Below are 18,013 nucleotides of genomic sequence, written 5' to 3' on the forward strand. Positions count from 1 at the left end.
ATCTTGTTAAAAGATGAAAAATAACTGGTTTAGAGGCAAAGCAATGAAGATGTGGCTCTCCCAAAAAACAAGCCAAGAGTTAATTCATATGGTCGACGATTAGTCTAATCCTATCTCAACTCAACTAGCAAATTTATCATTTTTAGACTCAACTTCACTGTTCATTCTCTTCCACATACAAAACAGAGGAAATTCTTTTACCAAAAAAAATAATAAAAATAAAAATATTATAAACAGATGAAATTCTCTTGTGCAGTGAAGATGTGGCTCTCCCAGAAAACAAGCAAGCATTAATTCATATGGTGGGCAATTAGTTTAATCCTATCTCGACTTGATCTTGCTTTCCAATTACTATACATATAATTGGCTATCAATGCCATCAAATGTTTCAAATATAAGATTGTTTTAAGATGAAAATATCTGCATAATTGAACAAAAGGGTTAAGACCTTCATCAAAATTGTGATGATTGCTTAACCCAGTGTTAATTTTCTTAGCAACCAGCAAGGTCCATGAGAAACGGTTTCATTCCATCCTTGGTAGCTAGTACGAGTTCACAAACTCCATCATTGTCATGCATTCTTCTCTCATATTTTGGGTCTTTTTTTATCTAATGTGTTATGTCAAGTCATTGTAGCTTATCCTATGTGTCTCGAAAAAGAACTTGGCAAATGTCACATGCCCTTGTTAAATACCACATAAAAAATATGTGGACTCGTAGACCAAATTTAAACAATAAATAATGAGCCCCATTGAAGGCTAAGCTCATTATGTGAAGATCACAGTGTCAATTTGTATAAGGATATATGGAAGCTAAAGAAGTTAAGGAAGACTTCAGAAAGCACTGGATGTATAGAAGAAGGTTTTGGTTCATATAAATTTATTTTTCATCTATTGGAGTTTCAAAAGGTTTTGCACACATTTAGTAATCACAATACAACAAATTGAGAGAGAAGATAATAAACACACTCTGAAAAATTAATGAAAAAAAAAAAGAACAAAAATATAAGATTCACAACTATTGCCATACTTTTGAAGAACTTTACCTTGGGAATCTTCTTCTGGTTGCTGTTGTTGATTTTTGTTTGGATCCAACACGCTTATCACCATGTGAGAGAAAATACCATGACTAAAAGTTTTTTTTTTTTTTCCTAGAGTTGTGGCCAGTAGGGAGGAGGTTGGTGGAAGTGTGGCAACAGTGTACAGAAGCCTTCAGCTTCCGGTGATGGCGAGATAGGGAGCCCTGTACGTGATACCTAATTCATGTTTTTATTTTTAAAATTTTTTATTTAAAAAAATCTAATAGAATATTTAAAAAAATATTAAGAATGAATAATTTTGTTAATAAACCATTGTTGGCGTGGTAATGATGTGGATTTTAATGATTTTTTTAGCTGGATTCTATCTCATCTTGGTATCTTCTTGGTACAAATTATTGGTATCGCTAGCATTATTGTTATAATAATAAGTTAAATTGATTTTATGTATTTTTAGTGACATTAATTAGTAAAATGTCATTTTCCTATATGAGATTTTAAATTTTAATTTCAATAATATTTTTATTACATTTTATGAATTTAATTTATAGCACTACAATTTTTTTTTTTTTACTAAAAGTTTCCCTTTTTTTTTTATTTACTGAAAGTTATCTCAAATTTAAAGTTGATAATAGTAAAAACAATAATCTAAAAGTAATAAATTCAAAAATAAATAATAAAAAATTAAAACTAATTTCTTTAATAGATTATCATCAACCATTCAAAAGATAAATAAAGGTACATATGATAATCAAAATTATCTACACATAAGAGAGAGCCAAAAAAATAAAAAATTTGCACAATCAAATTTCTTTCCTATATCTGCAACAACTACAAAAAAGATCGGTAAATCTTGATCTAGAAATCCAAATGACAGCAACAATTCCAAAAAGACAATCCTTATTAATGATTCCACCTTTTATTGTTCTTGTTCAAGAACCTGCAAATAACCCCAAAAAAAAAAAAAATCTCTATCTCAAATAATCTAAAACATCAAACTTACGTAATAAAATAACACTAGAAATTAAAGCAACATATATATATATATAAACTAAATTTTATTAAATTAAAGTTTTACCTAAACGTAATTCAAATAAAATAATTATGAATAAAAAATTGTAAAACTAATATAAAATCACAAATTCTACTAAAATTTTAAAAAGTTTAAACTTATAAAAATACAAGAAACATTAAAACCAAGAACTTAACATTTCATATCAAAACCAACAGGAACAAACTTTTTGCTCTTTTTTGGTTTTTTTTTTTTTTTTTCAATCTTGAAGAGAAAGGCATTCTTTCCAACTTTCTCTGTCCTTGCAAAATTTGGGGAGTATTTTTTGTTTTGTTTTTTTTCTTTTCTTTTCTGTTTTTTTTTTTAAATCTGCCAAACCTAATAAAAAGGCAAAAAGAAATATCCCTCCAAATTGACCTCCCTTTCAATCAAAATGGATCCGAAATTTGGGAGGAAAGGAGGGGGGATTTAAGTTATTTTTTGAGTTAATAAAACCATGGTATGAAATTTTTTCCTTATTTAAATAGGAAAGAATTTTGAAAAAGAAGTAACAATTTTAATTATTTTTGAAAGATAACTAACAACTTTGATTGGAAGATAATCTCATAAAAAAGAATATATATATATATATATATATATGTATATATACACACATAGATATCCCTCCAAACCAATTTCTCTTTTAATCCAAAGTTATTTTTTGAGTTAGTCCGATATTTTTACCTTATTTAAATAGGAAAGAGTTTTGGGGGAAAAAAATGACAATTTTTATTTTTACTTTTTTGGATGACTAGCAACTTCAATTGATATTATATTTCTTTTCATACGAGTAACAATAATAAAAAGAAAAACTTCATTTTAAAAATCAGTAACACTCATAGAAACGACATAAATACCATGTAACTAAAGGATTGATAAATAGATAGAAAAATTGAAAATTATATTTTAGAAGAAGATATTGAGATAGAGGTAAAATATGCAGAGTGCTTGTGACAGACAATAAAGATAACATATATATGGTCTTATGTTGTTTTATTAGGGCTTGAATTACAAACTAAATGTATGAATACTTATTATTTATTCCATATATATTGTTACTCATTTTATTTTCCTCCTCGGTGATATTGATCCATTTTAATTTCATGTTTAATATTTAACTCATCTATAGATTTTCATAGCATTTTAAAATGTTATTGAAAAATAAAATTTTATTCAATACATTTTAACATGTAAAAAGTTGATTAAAAATACTATTATTCTATATTAGTAATTGTATTTTTTCAAAAATACTATAACCGTATGCTATAAAATCTTATATTTGTTGTATTGATCAAAAATTAAAAAAATTTGTACAATATAAACCCTATATTTTATAACATTTTTCTCTCGTCAAAACAAATTAAAATGTCTCACATCCACCCATTAGTAATGGAGTCTATAGAAGCCATCTAGGCTAAAAATAATAATAGTAATAATAATAAATTAAATTAGCATTATAAATCGCCCTTCTTTTTAAAATTTCTTGATCTGCATTATGAAATCTTTAATGGGCGCATGACATGGAAACTTGGTCGCTCTTTGAACGTCTTTCACTTTTGTTTATTGATCCATGCTGCAGCCTGCAGTCTCTACCTACAAATCAATGATTTTGATACCTCTATTACTTTTTTGGTAAATGATACCTAAGGAACTTTGCTTTTAAGTTATCTACTTAAAAAAGCATATTAAAAAAAAAAAGAAAAAAGAAAAAGAAAAATGGGAACAACTTTGATTTTTAAGCTGGTAAATTATATACATGATCCTCCTACGTTGGACATCCACGTTATGGTGGACATGGGCACCAAATATATAAAATCCATAGGGTATATTACTTGAAATTATTTAGAATGACGTGGGGTTGCACGTTGAAGGAAGCAAAATTATAAATATTTAAAAAGGGGAATTTGGCCCAATACCCTCATAGGGACGAGGTTAACGATTTTTATCCCCTCATTTGGTATCTTTTTTTTTTTTTCTACCCTTTTAATTTTTGATAATCCCAAAATACCCTTATATCCAAATTAAATATTTTTTTTATTTTTTTCTATGTTTTTTTTCTTTCTTTTCTTCACCCGACTTTTCTCTTCTCCTTATAATCAATATCCAGCCCATTAGGAGCCCTCTGTTTCCTTTCGCATCGGCCGGATTGTAAGCTTGGAGACTGTGCATTTTGAAGGAAACGGTGAAAAGGCAACTCATAGAGAAAACTGCAGGGTTTTAGAGAGCCCTAGGAGCAGAAGCAACAGGTAGGCAACAGCGAAGTAGGAAAGCATGAGGCTCATTCGATCAATCACTGGTAATCTTCTCCTCTCCATTTTCAAATTCTTAAGCTTTTCCCCAGACATTTTCTTACTCATTTCACTAATAATGAAATAGTTTTTTTTTTAAATAAATAATATATTTTAGATTGTTATAATTCAGGGCAGCGTAATTCACTGCTACGAGAGGTGGGACGGCGATACTTCAATGTGGCTTCAACAGAGGAATACGCAAGGAGGAACTACGCAAGCAATGTCTCTGAGTATAACACTATTATCAGTTCTCTCACCGCGCAGAGAAGGTAGATTCTAATTTTAATTTTCTTTTTGTGGGTTTGGGATTTTTTATTTTTTTTTGGGAGAAATTGTGAAAGTTGTGTTCTTTTTTTTTTTTTTTTTAATACAGTGGTGGTAGGAATTTCTTGCTGAGAGATGTGTATGATGATATGATGCTGGATGGAGTACAGCCAACTAGGGATACATTCCATTCTCTCATCGTTGGAACCATGAAAAGCTCTTGCTTGCAAGACGCTTTCTACTTTTATTTTTCATTTTTTTTTCTTTTTAACACTTTACTTTTTAGTTTCGTTGTTATCTCTTCTAGTCTGTTATTTCAATTTCCTTTATCTTTCCCTCAAGTGTTTTTTACTCTGTAGGTTAATGCTAGTGATGATCGGTCATCATCAACAATTGAAGCAAAAATTCTTGATGTAGTGCAGATGAACTCTGTCACTGTTGACTCGAGGCCAAAGTGCTTGGTTGGTATTATTTTTTATGGTTACCCTTCTTATTCTAGAATGTATGCAGAAGAAACAAGTTACTACTTTTTCTCTGGGTGATTGATGAAATAGATGGAGCTCTTGGTGATGGCAAAGGTGCTGTGGAGGTTATTCTAAAGATGGTACTTGTGTGTTTTATATTATTATTATTTTTTTAGGTCTTGTGTGTTTTCCATTATTGAATGCTGCTTATTTATTAAATTTAATTGTCTGCACCCTTATTTGTGTTTTAATATAATTGTAGTTATAGTTATTTTATTACTATAATTGCTATTGGTGATTAAATATAACTGCTTTCGTTGTTATCAGTTATTGTTGTCATGTATAATTCTTGTTTTCCTTAATGTTTAATGCAAACTGTTAGTTATTGCATTTACTTCATTATGAACATGAGAATCATAAGGGAAATTTACTGTTTAAACTCCATGGTTGCACATTCTATACGTTAACAGAAACCTCCATTTCTACCAAGGGTAATATATTCAACTATGGTGGTTTTTATTTCCCAGTGCTCATTATATTTTTCACTTTTATTTTATGTTGTTCATATAGGTTTCTGCAGATAAGAAGTTTGATACAGGGAAGGAGAATTTTCCAAATGAAGAAAATCATGAAAGTACATAGAAAGTTTATCATTCATATGGAGTTTCATTTTCATGATTCCCTAGAAAATGGTACTTAGAAAGTTTATCATTCATATGGAGTTTCCTTTTCATGATTCTTTTCATGTAAACTAGATAGTATTTTTTGCTTATTGACAACTACTTGCTTTCTATAGGGTTCATATATTTGTTCAACCAACAGTTAATTGTGTTGTCAGTAGGTGATCCTTGACTACCATGGCTGATGTTTAATTGCTGTGACAATTCCAAGCCCTTCCATTTCTGATTTCATTTGTTTTATAGACATTTTAGATACTTTGTTGCTTTCATGATTTCTGAAATTTCCTTAGAATTTTTGATATGAAGTCAGTAAATGGAAATAGGATCTTGTTTGTAGTATTCAGTACATGCTTAAATGAGTTTATTTGAATATTTTATCTAAATATCTTGGGATAAAGTAAGAAGGATATGTAATTTATATCAGTTTGTATTTTAAGAGATTTTTGGATGATTGGATTTCTGATCAGCCAAATCATTTTTGGACAGTACTTGATGTCAGATTATGTGTGCAATAATCTGCCTTCTTTGAACTCTACACGTATTCAGGAAATACAACAACACTTTCCCTTTCATGGGTATCCACATGGTCCATCCAAACATCTGATATGTTATGATTTTTTTTACCGGAAAAACTAATATTTTCTTTTTCCTTTTGCCATGACTAAACTCTTTCCATAGCATTTATGGTTGGCTAGTTGTGTGTTGCTTAGTAATATAAATGTAGCTATTTATTCTATTATATTATACACCTTCATGTTTGGCACATTTTCCATTTAAGACTCAAGAAAGTATATTATTTGTGTTGTTCTCTCTAAAATGTTCGAAGGATTATTCTAATAGCTGGATGTTAATTTTGTATACTATATGTCTCCAGACACTTATAGAGGGAGCGATGATTGGGCATACCACCAAGGGAATGCAACTTGCACAAGATACACTGGTAGGTTGAGTAATTGCAGTTTCTTATTTGAGTTAAAAAATAAATCAAGGACTTATCTAATATGATTTCATTCTCTGCCACAGGTAAAAATGATTGAGAGGGACTTTTTCTTGAGCCCAAAAATGGGGAGTGACCTTCTCCTTATAGCCTCTGGCGAAAAGGTGCTGTAAGAGCTTCATTTGATCCTTTTTTATTAGCTTAGGGGTGAGAAGGGTGATTGTACTTTGTCTTTTGTGGTTCCTCATGGATAATTTTATGTTTCTGCGTTTGAGGAAATATTCTCATTCAAGACCTCCTTTTGATATTTGCAGACTGGTGGATATACTACTGCTAACTATATTTAGGACTTGATGCAAGCTCGGAAGATTACTCCTTCACTTCTTGCTGTGGAAGCATATTACAATGGCTTAAAAGTTAGTCTCTTGCTTCGCTAGAGACGTTTATTGTTTCACTTTAATTTAAAGTATATAATATATATATATATATATATACCCATCCATGTGACTCAATTTCTTTTTCTTTTCCAAGTTTCCATCTTTTTTGATAAATTTTCTGAACTTTTTTTTGTTTATGAAATTGCAGGGATGCGAGATCCTAGAAGATGATCCATGGCTCCTACAAGTTTCATGGACTTATGATAGCCTTCGCACCAGATTTGGAACAGGACCTGGCTGACCCTATTAGGTGTCAACTTTGTCTTTTGTTGGCTATTAAGCGAGGTTTAATATTTAGAACTTAGAATTAATAAAAAAATTGGAATTATCAGAGGGATTTGATATGGATTAGAATGATCAAAGTGTACAACTTGCCCCAAGAAAGAAAGTGCTAAATTTTGTAATTTTCATCGACTCAATAAAAATAGGTTTGTATTCATAAAACACTTGTATATTTTTCTCTTGCTAATTCAGATTTAGTTTTTAGTTTTTCTACATGATTCTCATTTCAAGAGGAAATTTAAGGACTCAATTTTATTATTAAATTTTCCATATTTTTTGAGAAGTGGAAAAACAAGAAAAAAGAAGGATAAGAATTTAAATGGTAATTGAGTTTTCAAATATTGGCTCTCTAGTTTGGGACCATTTGAACTTGTTTGAATGGCATGCATTGAAATCTAGTTAATTTTAGATTTTTTGACTATTCCCAGGAGGGAATTAATTGTGCAGTTGTGGAAAATATTTAAATAAATAGATATGAAAGTGTCAAATAAATAGAACCATCTCTCATTTCTCATCTACCCTCATTTCTCATTAACTGTCGTATAAAGTGCAAAATATTGAAACAAATTGTTTTACTATCTCCCATTTCTCATCTACCCTCATTAACTTCTATCCCTCTCTCTTTCTCTCCCTGCTACCACATTCAATCTCAAGGAGAGGAGCGTTATCAATATGGATGCAGGAGGTGCAAACAGATTGGTCATAGCAGCCGATCTTGCTCGACCGCTGTACCTCTTGATAGCACTACCAACCAACAGCACCATTCAACTGAAGGACCATAAATTGCTCTACGCTATATTAAGACAATGGGGGAATGTTATGTGGTATGTGTGTGTTATGTAATGTAGTAAGGAATGCAATTAGTAGCTTAACTGCGTAACATGTGTTTTGGCATAATAGACGTTGGTTTTATGTGTTGTTTTGTTGGCAAAGTCATCTATTGTATTGTGTTTCTAAAATATCATTTTGTGTTCAGTTTTTTGTAGGTTTCTTATTGTTTCACGGATGCTATTACTGCCCAATGGTAATTACCGATGCATCATTGGTAATTGACATTTGTCCACCATCATAAGAGAATCACCACAATTCCATCTGACAACTTCAATCGTATGTGTTTCCACCAAGAACATGCTAAATCTAGCTTTATTGATGATAAATGTTAACAAAGTAAGAGAAAAAATGGCATTAATAAGTGAAAACATTCAATTTGTAATTGCTTGAAATATTACCGTAGATTTCATTGGTAATTATTGAAATCCTTATGGTAATAACATTTTACCAAATTTTTGGCCCCCACAAGTCCCTTAATGTGTGTTAAATGCAACAACATGTAAAATATACATTCTTCAATGATCCTAAGGAGAAAAAACCCCCAAAGTCAGGAAAAAGTTCTCAAATTGCCCAAAAAAACTTGATTACCGTAGCGCCTTCGGTAATTACCGATGAAACCTACTGTAATCAGTTTAAACTTGCTGGAACATTTACCGAAGCTTTCATCCGTAATTACCGAATGCCTTACAGTAATCACATTTAACAACTTTTTTGGCCCCCACAAGTCCCTTAATGTGTGTTAAATGCAACAACATGCAAAATATATATTTTTCAATGATATCAAGAAGAAAAAACCCCAAACGTTATGAAAAAGTTCTCAAATTGGCAAAAAAACTTGATTACCGTAGGGCTTTCGGTAATTACCGATGAAACCTACGGTAATCAGTTTAAACTTGCTGGAAAATTACCAACGATTTCATCAGTAATTACCGAAGGCCCTACAGTAATTAAGTATTTTTTGCCAATTTGAGAACTTTTTCCTAACGTTTGGGATTTTTTCTTCTTGGTATCATTGAAAAATGTATATTTTGCATGTTGTTGCATTTAACACACATTATGAGACTTGTGGGGGCCAAAAAAGTTGTCAAACGTAATTACTGTAGGGCCTTCGGTAATTACCGATGAAATCGTCGGTAATTTTTCAAGCAAGTTTAAACTGATTACCATAGGTTTCATTGGTAATTACCGAAGGCCCTACGGTAATCAAGTTTTTTTGCCAATTTGAAAACTTTTTCCTAACGTTTGGGGTTTTTTCTCCTTAGAATCATTGAAAAATATATATTTTGCATTTAACACACATTAGGAGACTTGTGGGGGCCAAAAAAGTTGTAAATGTGATTACTGTAGAGCCTTCGGTAATTATCGATGAAATCTTTGGTAAATTTTCTAGCCAGTTTAAACGGATTACCGTAGGTTTCATCCGTAATTACAGAAGGCCTTATGGTAATCAAGTATTTTTTGCCAATTTGAGAACTTTTTCCTAACGTTTGGGATTTTTTCTCCTTAGAATCATTGAAAAACGTATATTTTGCATGTTGTTGCATTTGAAACTTATTAGGGGACTTTTGGGGGCCAAAAAATTGATAAAATGTGATTAACACTGGGGTTTCGGTAATTACCGATGAACCCTACAGTAATCAAATTTTTTTGCCAATTTGATAACTTTTTCCAAACTTTTGGGGTTTTTTCTGTTTAGGGTCAGTGATGAATGTATATTTTGCATGTTGTTGTCGGAAACACGCATTAATGGACTCTTTGGAGTCAAAAAATATGTGAATTGATGTTACCGAAAGCGTATCGGTAATCATCTTTGTTTGAATTTTTATCACTACCAAGGGTCTTCTTTTCTCTTATTTTGTCAACGATTATCATTACTAAAGCTAGATTCTGCATATTAAGATACCATTAATATAGAATGTCATAATATTAAACATACGATCTACATTGAAAATTTATTAAAGTACAAGTCAACAATATATTTTTTTCTAAACAAGCTAATGTCTTCCGGGCCAAATAAAAGGTTCTCCTCACTGCTCTTGTATTCAATAAATTTCAAAGCGAAGATGCCACAATCACCCCTACAAAATAGCATTAATGAATAGCATTAATGAAAACCAACCACGTGAATTTCCACACGTAAGCACAATTAAACAGCAGCAATAGAAGTGGTTGGAAATGACAACACATTCATACCCATTATCTTGGTATGGTGCATCTTTGATCATGATCATCGTGAATGGCTCTAAAGTGGGAAGCACTTCCGGATTCTTCTCGTAATATCCCCCATACCTTAATAGGTAAGGTAGCATATACTTAAGGCATTTCGCATTGTCTAACTCTTTATTCTGGACATATTTATTTCCCATATTTGGATCATATAAATCAATATGTTGAGCCTTCAAGTCCACACATGCTGCCAACCAATGGGCGCCTCCATTGTTGACAGGGATGTACACCTGAAAATTAGAACGTAACATCATTATCCACAAATTGGGAAACTTAGTCAGAATTTTTTTAAATATATGTATAGACTTACATAATCACATCTCCACTACGGCACGCTAAGTTTGGGTGACTTCCCACGCACATAGCTCGAAGTGTCGATTCACATGAATATATGCTTCGAGATGCCTCCCATATGGGATAACGGCCTTTGATGGATGACTGCCAAATAATTAAATAGATACAATATAAAATGTCATCAACATAACATTCCTGAATAAATACCGACAGATGTATTATCACTTACCGCACCAAACTACATAAATAAATATAAAACTTACCATCTCAGATGAGGAAGAGGAGAGTGGAACGTGCCCTGGAAGTTTGGTGGTTTCTTTCTCAGCTTTGGATTGTTGCCTAGTAGTTCGTCGACGCTTAAAGTTGGGTGTTGATATGCTGCCACTGCATCTCTTAGTTTGCATCTTCATAACTCCCTTCTTCGATTGAGATCGCAAATTCCTTTTTGGTGCCATTATAAAATACAACCTATAAATTAACTTGACAACATTAATAAATTTTTAACTACCTTTAGTCACATAGTCAACTATGTATGCATATATAAATAACCATAATCCTAAATTACGAATACATAATTTATATAATTCTAAACAATACAAAATAACCATTTCAATTTAAATTGCCAATACTGCTCATTTTCATCTACATTTAAAGTGTATATATATGTATATATATATATATATATATAACTACGTATAAACAACTTAAAATAACATAAAATTTGATCAAACACATTTATTTATCCAACCAATTCCACATTTTTTATCACTTCCAAAATTAATTTATATCAGTTTTAATTTTTAAGCTTGTGCCAAACTATAAACCTTAATCAACTCCATATTTTTTTCTCCTTTTGAACCCCAAAACTCTTTATTAAAAATAAATAAATAAATAAAGGCTGATGTCATCAATTATGTCAGCAAAACGGCAGTGATCCGTCACACACGCACAAAAACGACATGTCGTCTTACTAGGACGACGTGTCGTATGGGCTGGCTGACCGAATGACATGTCGTTAGTAACAGACGACACGTCATTCGCTTCTCCTTCAACCTCCAACCGGTCGGCCCGAACCCGCCCGAACCGGGTCTCATACCCGAATTCCGACTCAGAATTTTCTCCCACCTCCGGCCACCGTTTCAAGCCAAACCGGTCCCCTTTTTTTCGTCTCTTCATTTCCTACTGATATCCAGTGTCAATCTATCCTAAAACTTAGATTTTAATAACTTCCATATAAAAACCTTAATCTAACATAAATTTCAAATTTTTAACCAGTTTTAAACATCAATAAAGTGATTCACATTTCTAAACATATCACATTGTACTCAAAAAATGTTATATATTCTTAAAATTCCAAGTATTTGATGTAAATATGAAATCCACACAATATATACATCACACACGGCAATAAACAAAAAAAAAAAAAATTAACTGATGATGCTTATAAGTGGATTAAAAAACAGAAAAAAAAATAGATTTTTGTTTTTTAGTTGAAAAGTTAAAAGGGTTTTTCGTGATGTGGAATATGATGTAGGATGGGGTGAAGAAAAAGTTTTTCGTGGAAATAAATTGGAAATTAATGTAAAAGGATATGAACGTCTTTTAAAATTATTTTAAAATTATAATTGATATGAAAGGGTTAAAAAAAAAAAACAAATGAAAGAGGATGGGTATATTTCGTTAACGCCTTGCCAAGGAGGGTAAAGGGCCAAATTTCCCTATTTATAATTATAGAGTTGTTTTTACACTGGAATATTCCAGGTGTGATAATTATTATACATACAAACGGTGGCTTATCTAGAATTTTGAATAACCATCTTTACAAGTATAGCTGTAAAAGGCATTTTATTATCTACGGGTAATAAAACAAATCATGGGCAAAAGTTTATCCAATATTCATGAATAAGAGATTGGATAGTTATATATATATATATATATATATAGCTCAAGTCAGGTCTTTAAGTTCAAAATTTCATCCGGATTAACATCTCGAAATATATTACATGATAATTTTTCTTCGACAACATATTACAAAATATTAATTCAGACGAAATTCTAAATTTAAAAATATAATTTGAACGTGACTATATATATATATATATTTTATAATTATGACTTGTTCAAAACATATTTCTAAAGTTGAAACTTGTTAACGTGTCAAATACTTGTTAATGTGTTAAATGTAAAAAACATTACATTAATAAATGATTTAAAACCACAAATCTAGTGAAGCAAGTGGCAATCCGTAATAATATGGGGTGTACGTCGTGTACGTCCAACGCAGTAATATATATATATATATATAATCATTGAGTTATTTTTACATTTGAATATCTCCGATGTGATCATTTCTATATAATACAAGAGTATCTAATCTAGGAATTCTAAATTAATTTTTTGTTTAGTATTCAACTTATTAACAGTAATAAAGCAATAAAATATAATTATATAGTCATAATTTCTTTATATTTATTTGTAATTTTTTAATAAATGTTTTTATGGATTTAATATTTTGTTAATTACACATTCTCCACAAAATATAATTATATTTAAAAAAATTTAATAAAATTTATGAATAAATTATACTCTACGTGAATATATTAAATATTTTTGTCTCTACTATTTAAAAAAAAAAACAATTAGATATTGATATAAAAACTATGTTTAATTATATTTAGCTGAATAATTTAATATTGTTTGGCTGATATGAATTCAAAAATGTTAATAGTGTTCCTTGATGCCTACTAAACAATTTAACAGTATTCAACCAAAGTCTATTGTATATTTTCTCTTAACGAAGAAGGGTATTTTTAAAAAAATTGCATAAAATGTCTCGAAAGAAGTTTAACTGCTCGTGTATGTCTTGAATCTATTTGGGCTTCTTAGGCCCAGTCCTTGCAATACGACCCGTCTGAATGTGGGAGGACTTGGGCTACTGGGCATGCAATTCAGATTTGGGCGCTTCTTCTTTCGCGATTAAAAGTTGGGTTTTTTTTTTTTTTTTATAATTTATTTTTTTATAGAAACAGCCACCTTTGAAATCATAACTTGAAAAATAGCAAATTTTTTATTTTTTAATTTTTAAAACTATCCAACAAAATATTTTTGGTTAAATTGAAAATTACAAGATACATTTTATTTTATCCTTTTCTTTTTCCTACTTTCTCAAATAAACCGTGCATTTCATCTGCTCTTATTGTGCATCTCATATACTCTCATCTGCTAGTGAGCTTATTCTTCCTGGTATCTCATTTGCTCTTACTTTTTTTTTTCTTGTATTTTCTCATTTTAGAACTTAAAGCCAAGTAATTCTTTTTCACTTTTTTCTCTTACTCCCCATATTTTCTCATTTTTGTATTCTTTTAAAGATTTTTTTAATATGAATATGTAATAAATTAGTTTATGAGCTATTATATTTGAGTTTAAAGATGTTTAAGTGATAATGGTGTGGAAATGAATGAAAATTGTGTAGAAATGAAAAATCGCAAAAACCAGTAAAATCATAGGAAAATTGACCCAAAAAAAATGAACTTGCGCCATTTCTTCCAGTTTGTCAGTTTTCATAAGTTTTTCGCTAGTTTTCCACCAGTTTTTCACTAGTTTTCTACCAGTGGGAAAAATTAATATTTTGTCAAAAAAAAAACAAAATCAGTTTTTTTGAGACAGTTAATATGTTTGTTTAGTATTATTCATATTTTTATAAATTTATTAATTTAGTATAATGTTATTCATTTAATTTTGTAATAAAATGGAAGATGATAATATTGTAATTGTGGTTTTTTACAATAGAACATTGGTACGAAATAATTGTGGTCATTGGGAGTATCAAAATGATAAAAATATAATGGTTTTCATTGATAAAAAATGCACAAAATCCATTGTTTTATAGGTAGAGATGTATATTATAGGTAGAGATGTACAAACCCATTTTCTTATGCTTTGAACTAGAAATTTTTATTTGACGTGTTATGCATTTTGAATTTATGTCTTTTGACAATTATTTTGTATCATTGATATATATTCTACTCGATGATAATGTTTTTTTATGTTGATAATGGTGTGGTATGTATTTAGAAATTTTAATTTAATAATTTTCCCTTTTTTTTTTTTTTTACTTTTTTGAATGATGACATATTTTGTCTCTACTTTTATTTTTATTTTTTTACCCCAATATTAATTTATTCTTCTATTGGAAATGATTTTCTAATTGGAGAAAATTGAATTCTGATGGGAGGAAATTTTTTTCCAATAGACGGCAATTGATTTTCGACAGGAGAAAATTTTTCAGGACAAACAAAAAATTTTCCAAACGCTGGTACCAATCTACACCTAAAGAGATTGTGGCAAAATGAGTCCTCATAAAAATACTGCATTTTTATAAAAATAAATTAGTTATCTTTACATCAAAACCCATCGTTAGAACTTACCCTCGCAAAGTTGTCACTAGAATGATGCATTTTTTGTACATAACTAGATTTGACTTAACCTTTGTGCCATAGTGGCTTTCTGTAAGGATACTTGGAGAATAAAGGATATTTGATTCAGTACATAAAATAAATCCACTTATTATTTTTTTTTTTTTGGAAGATGGAAACAACATAGATAAATTAATCTCAACCACAAACTGGGCAGCTTCTTATGCTAAGTGGTTGAATTGCCTATTTCACTGTCACTAACTTCTAGTGTTCACAATGTAGAGTTTAAATAGGCATCCTTTTCACTTCTCATTTTTAAAGCATGCAACTTTTGTCCATCTTATTTACTGTGGTCAATATTCTGTAGCTCATTTGCAGGTCAAAACTGGATATAGACATAAATAATGTTCTTTCTTAATCTTAAAGAGAGAGAGAGAGAGAGAGAGAGAGAGAGATAAAGCAGGTAAGCTTTCTATTATATATGTAAAACGCGCTATATGGAACATTCTATTATATGTGCAGTTCATGCTATATGGGACAATGGCATTTCAATCCCCATAAGAGTTCCTTTAATATCTCTCATATTACTTGATTATGCTACTGGAACATCTAACTGAACTGGCTTACAAAGCCAGTTAGTACCAATCATATTTCAAGACCAACTATACTGAAAGAGGGAAAAACAAAAAATAAAAAAATAAAAAAAATAAAAAAAAAATAAAAGAAAAAGGAAAAAACAAGACATTTGTTCCCAGAATCAAATTACAGTATCATTTTATTCATGCTTTGTTAGTAGCAGCTTTCTTTGATGGTTTTTCAACAGAGGTCTTGGTCACTTCTGCAGCTAAGTCCAGTGCAATATTAATTTATAAAACAGAGAGAGAGAGAGAGAGAGAGAGAGAGGTTTTTCAGATTAAAAAAAATGGCCAATATTCATTAAAAAAAAAAAAAAGAACTGTTTGAGAATAAAATTTTCATGACCCATCAAGAAATAAGGAAGAAGAGAAACAACATGAGACTTTTTCTCAATCATTTGGCCATTCTTGTCATCCTTGGAGCTAACAGTTGATATGCTGATATCTAATCCATTTTTCCCCAAATATCAATAATTTTATTCCATCAGATACAATTCAAACAGGGTGTTTAACAAACTGTTGACAAAGTAAACGAAACTAGAATTGTTCTTACTTTTTTCGACTGCCAGTCCATCACACTTCAAAAACTCAGAAATTGTGATCACAGTAGGAATAGCTGTATGAAATATCTATTAAAGTTAGCCAATTTACTGAGTATTATAACAATTCCATAGTAAATCCCCAAGTTATAGAACATAACGATAAAACCCCAAGTTTACATTACAACACTTGCGTTAATATAGAGAATCGATATCAAAATGAATTCAATTGTTCATGCTATTATAAAGAATTTACAGAAGCTTTATAACATGGAAATTTTCTTGTATTTATATAAACAATTTTTCGTATATTTATATAGCCATGGGAATTTCAATCAAAATAACAATGTGAGAAAATCAAATCGCATCCTCCTAGAAAGATAAAATTTTCAGAAGAAATAGGAAATTTTGATGTATTTTTGCGATAGAGATATAACAATGGATTAAAAAAAGTTCTTCTTCGTTCATTTTCTTTTTCTTACATATTATTGTCAACCAAACAGCAGATAAACGAGGAGCGAAGGAAATCTTGCTTTTCTTCTTCGATTCTTGATCCTCTTCTTCTTCAATTTAGCATAAGCATTCTTTCTCGCACCGCCATTACCATGTTGTTCTAAGCTCCCCCCTTTAGCCTCCATAACCTCTGCAACAACCAAGCTCGCCTCCATTGCAGATCTCTCTCTCTCTCTCTCTCTCTCTCTCTCTGTGAAGTGTGTGAAATGCGCAGGGAATATATTCTACTCAATGAATGGAATTGTATTTTTCGGAAGGGAAAATGAAAGGGAAAGCTCTAGCAGCATTTGGAAAGGGAAAGGGAAAGTAAAGAAAAAAGCCAAAAACAAGAAAAGAAAAGAACTTGTGTTTTTGATAGACGAAACAAATAAAAAGAAAAATAAGAAAATAAGAAAAGGAGTATTTTAGTTCAGATGTGTTAAAAATTGGTTAGTTTTTAAAAAAAAAAATTTTTTTTTGTTATTTTTCAAGTTTGAATTGGACAAGTGGCCATTTTTAAAAAAAAAATTTTAAAAGTTCTAACCACTCTGCTTTTATAAGTGAAATTACAAAAACATCCTCTTTTTTTTTTTCATTTTTCTTTTTTACGGTTTGTTTTTTTCCTTAGGTTTGGTCTGTTCACCAACGTTTTACAGGGACTACCAGCGGCTTGCCTTAAAAACTACCAGCGGCTTGTTTTTTGATCATCTTTATTTTCTCACTAGGTTTTTGGTTTTGCCCTAGACGTACCAGCCACATCATCCAAAAAATAAATTGCTAGCAAGATGACTGTCGACAAGTGAGTTGGTGGTGGAAACTAGCAGCCCATCCTTTTATTGTCGATTATTATATATATATATATATAGATTTTTTTAAATTTTCTTATTCAACTACCAATGGCGAGAGAGGACCATAGGCAGTCCATGGGGGCTGAGGGGTGCAACTTGGCATGTGGTGAGCTGCCGGCATTCCTTTTGCCGATGGTTGATAAAGGTTAGGGAAGAAATTAAAACCAAATGAAGAAAGAGAATGTATAGATCATTAAAAAAATTCAAGATAAAGCACAGAAATAAAAATCAAATGGTCTTTTTGTAATTTGAATAAAAAAAGTGTAAAGATATATATATATATATATATAT

The 18,013-nt window shown here is 30.5% G+C and overlaps 2 long non-coding RNA genes across 2 annotated transcripts; both read left to right on the forward strand.

Moving 5' to 3' along the window:
- The first annotated feature begins 4,890 nt into the window (after positions 1-4,890).
- On the forward strand, positions 4,891-5,771 carry LOC112493247 (uncharacterized). Its single transcript, XR_003057676.3, has 3 exons — positions 4,891-5,103; positions 5,197-5,246; positions 5,677-5,771. It is a non-coding gene; the product is annotated as an uncharacterized LOC112493247 (long non-coding RNA).
- Positions 5,772-6,608: 837 nt separating this feature from the next.
- Positions 6,609-7,651, forward strand: LOC112493251 (uncharacterized). Its single transcript, XR_003057679.3, has 4 exons — positions 6,609-6,726; positions 6,810-6,887; positions 7,038-7,139; positions 7,309-7,651. It is a non-coding gene; the product is annotated as an uncharacterized LOC112493251 (long non-coding RNA).
- The last annotated feature ends 10,362 nt before the right edge of the window (positions 7,652-18,013 follow it).

This window comes from Ziziphus jujuba, chromosome 12, assembly GCF_031755915.1.
Source record: "Ziziphus jujuba cultivar Dongzao chromosome 12, ASM3175591v1".
Lineage (NCBI taxonomy): Eukaryota > Viridiplantae > Streptophyta > Magnoliopsida > Rosales > Rhamnaceae > Ziziphus > Ziziphus jujuba.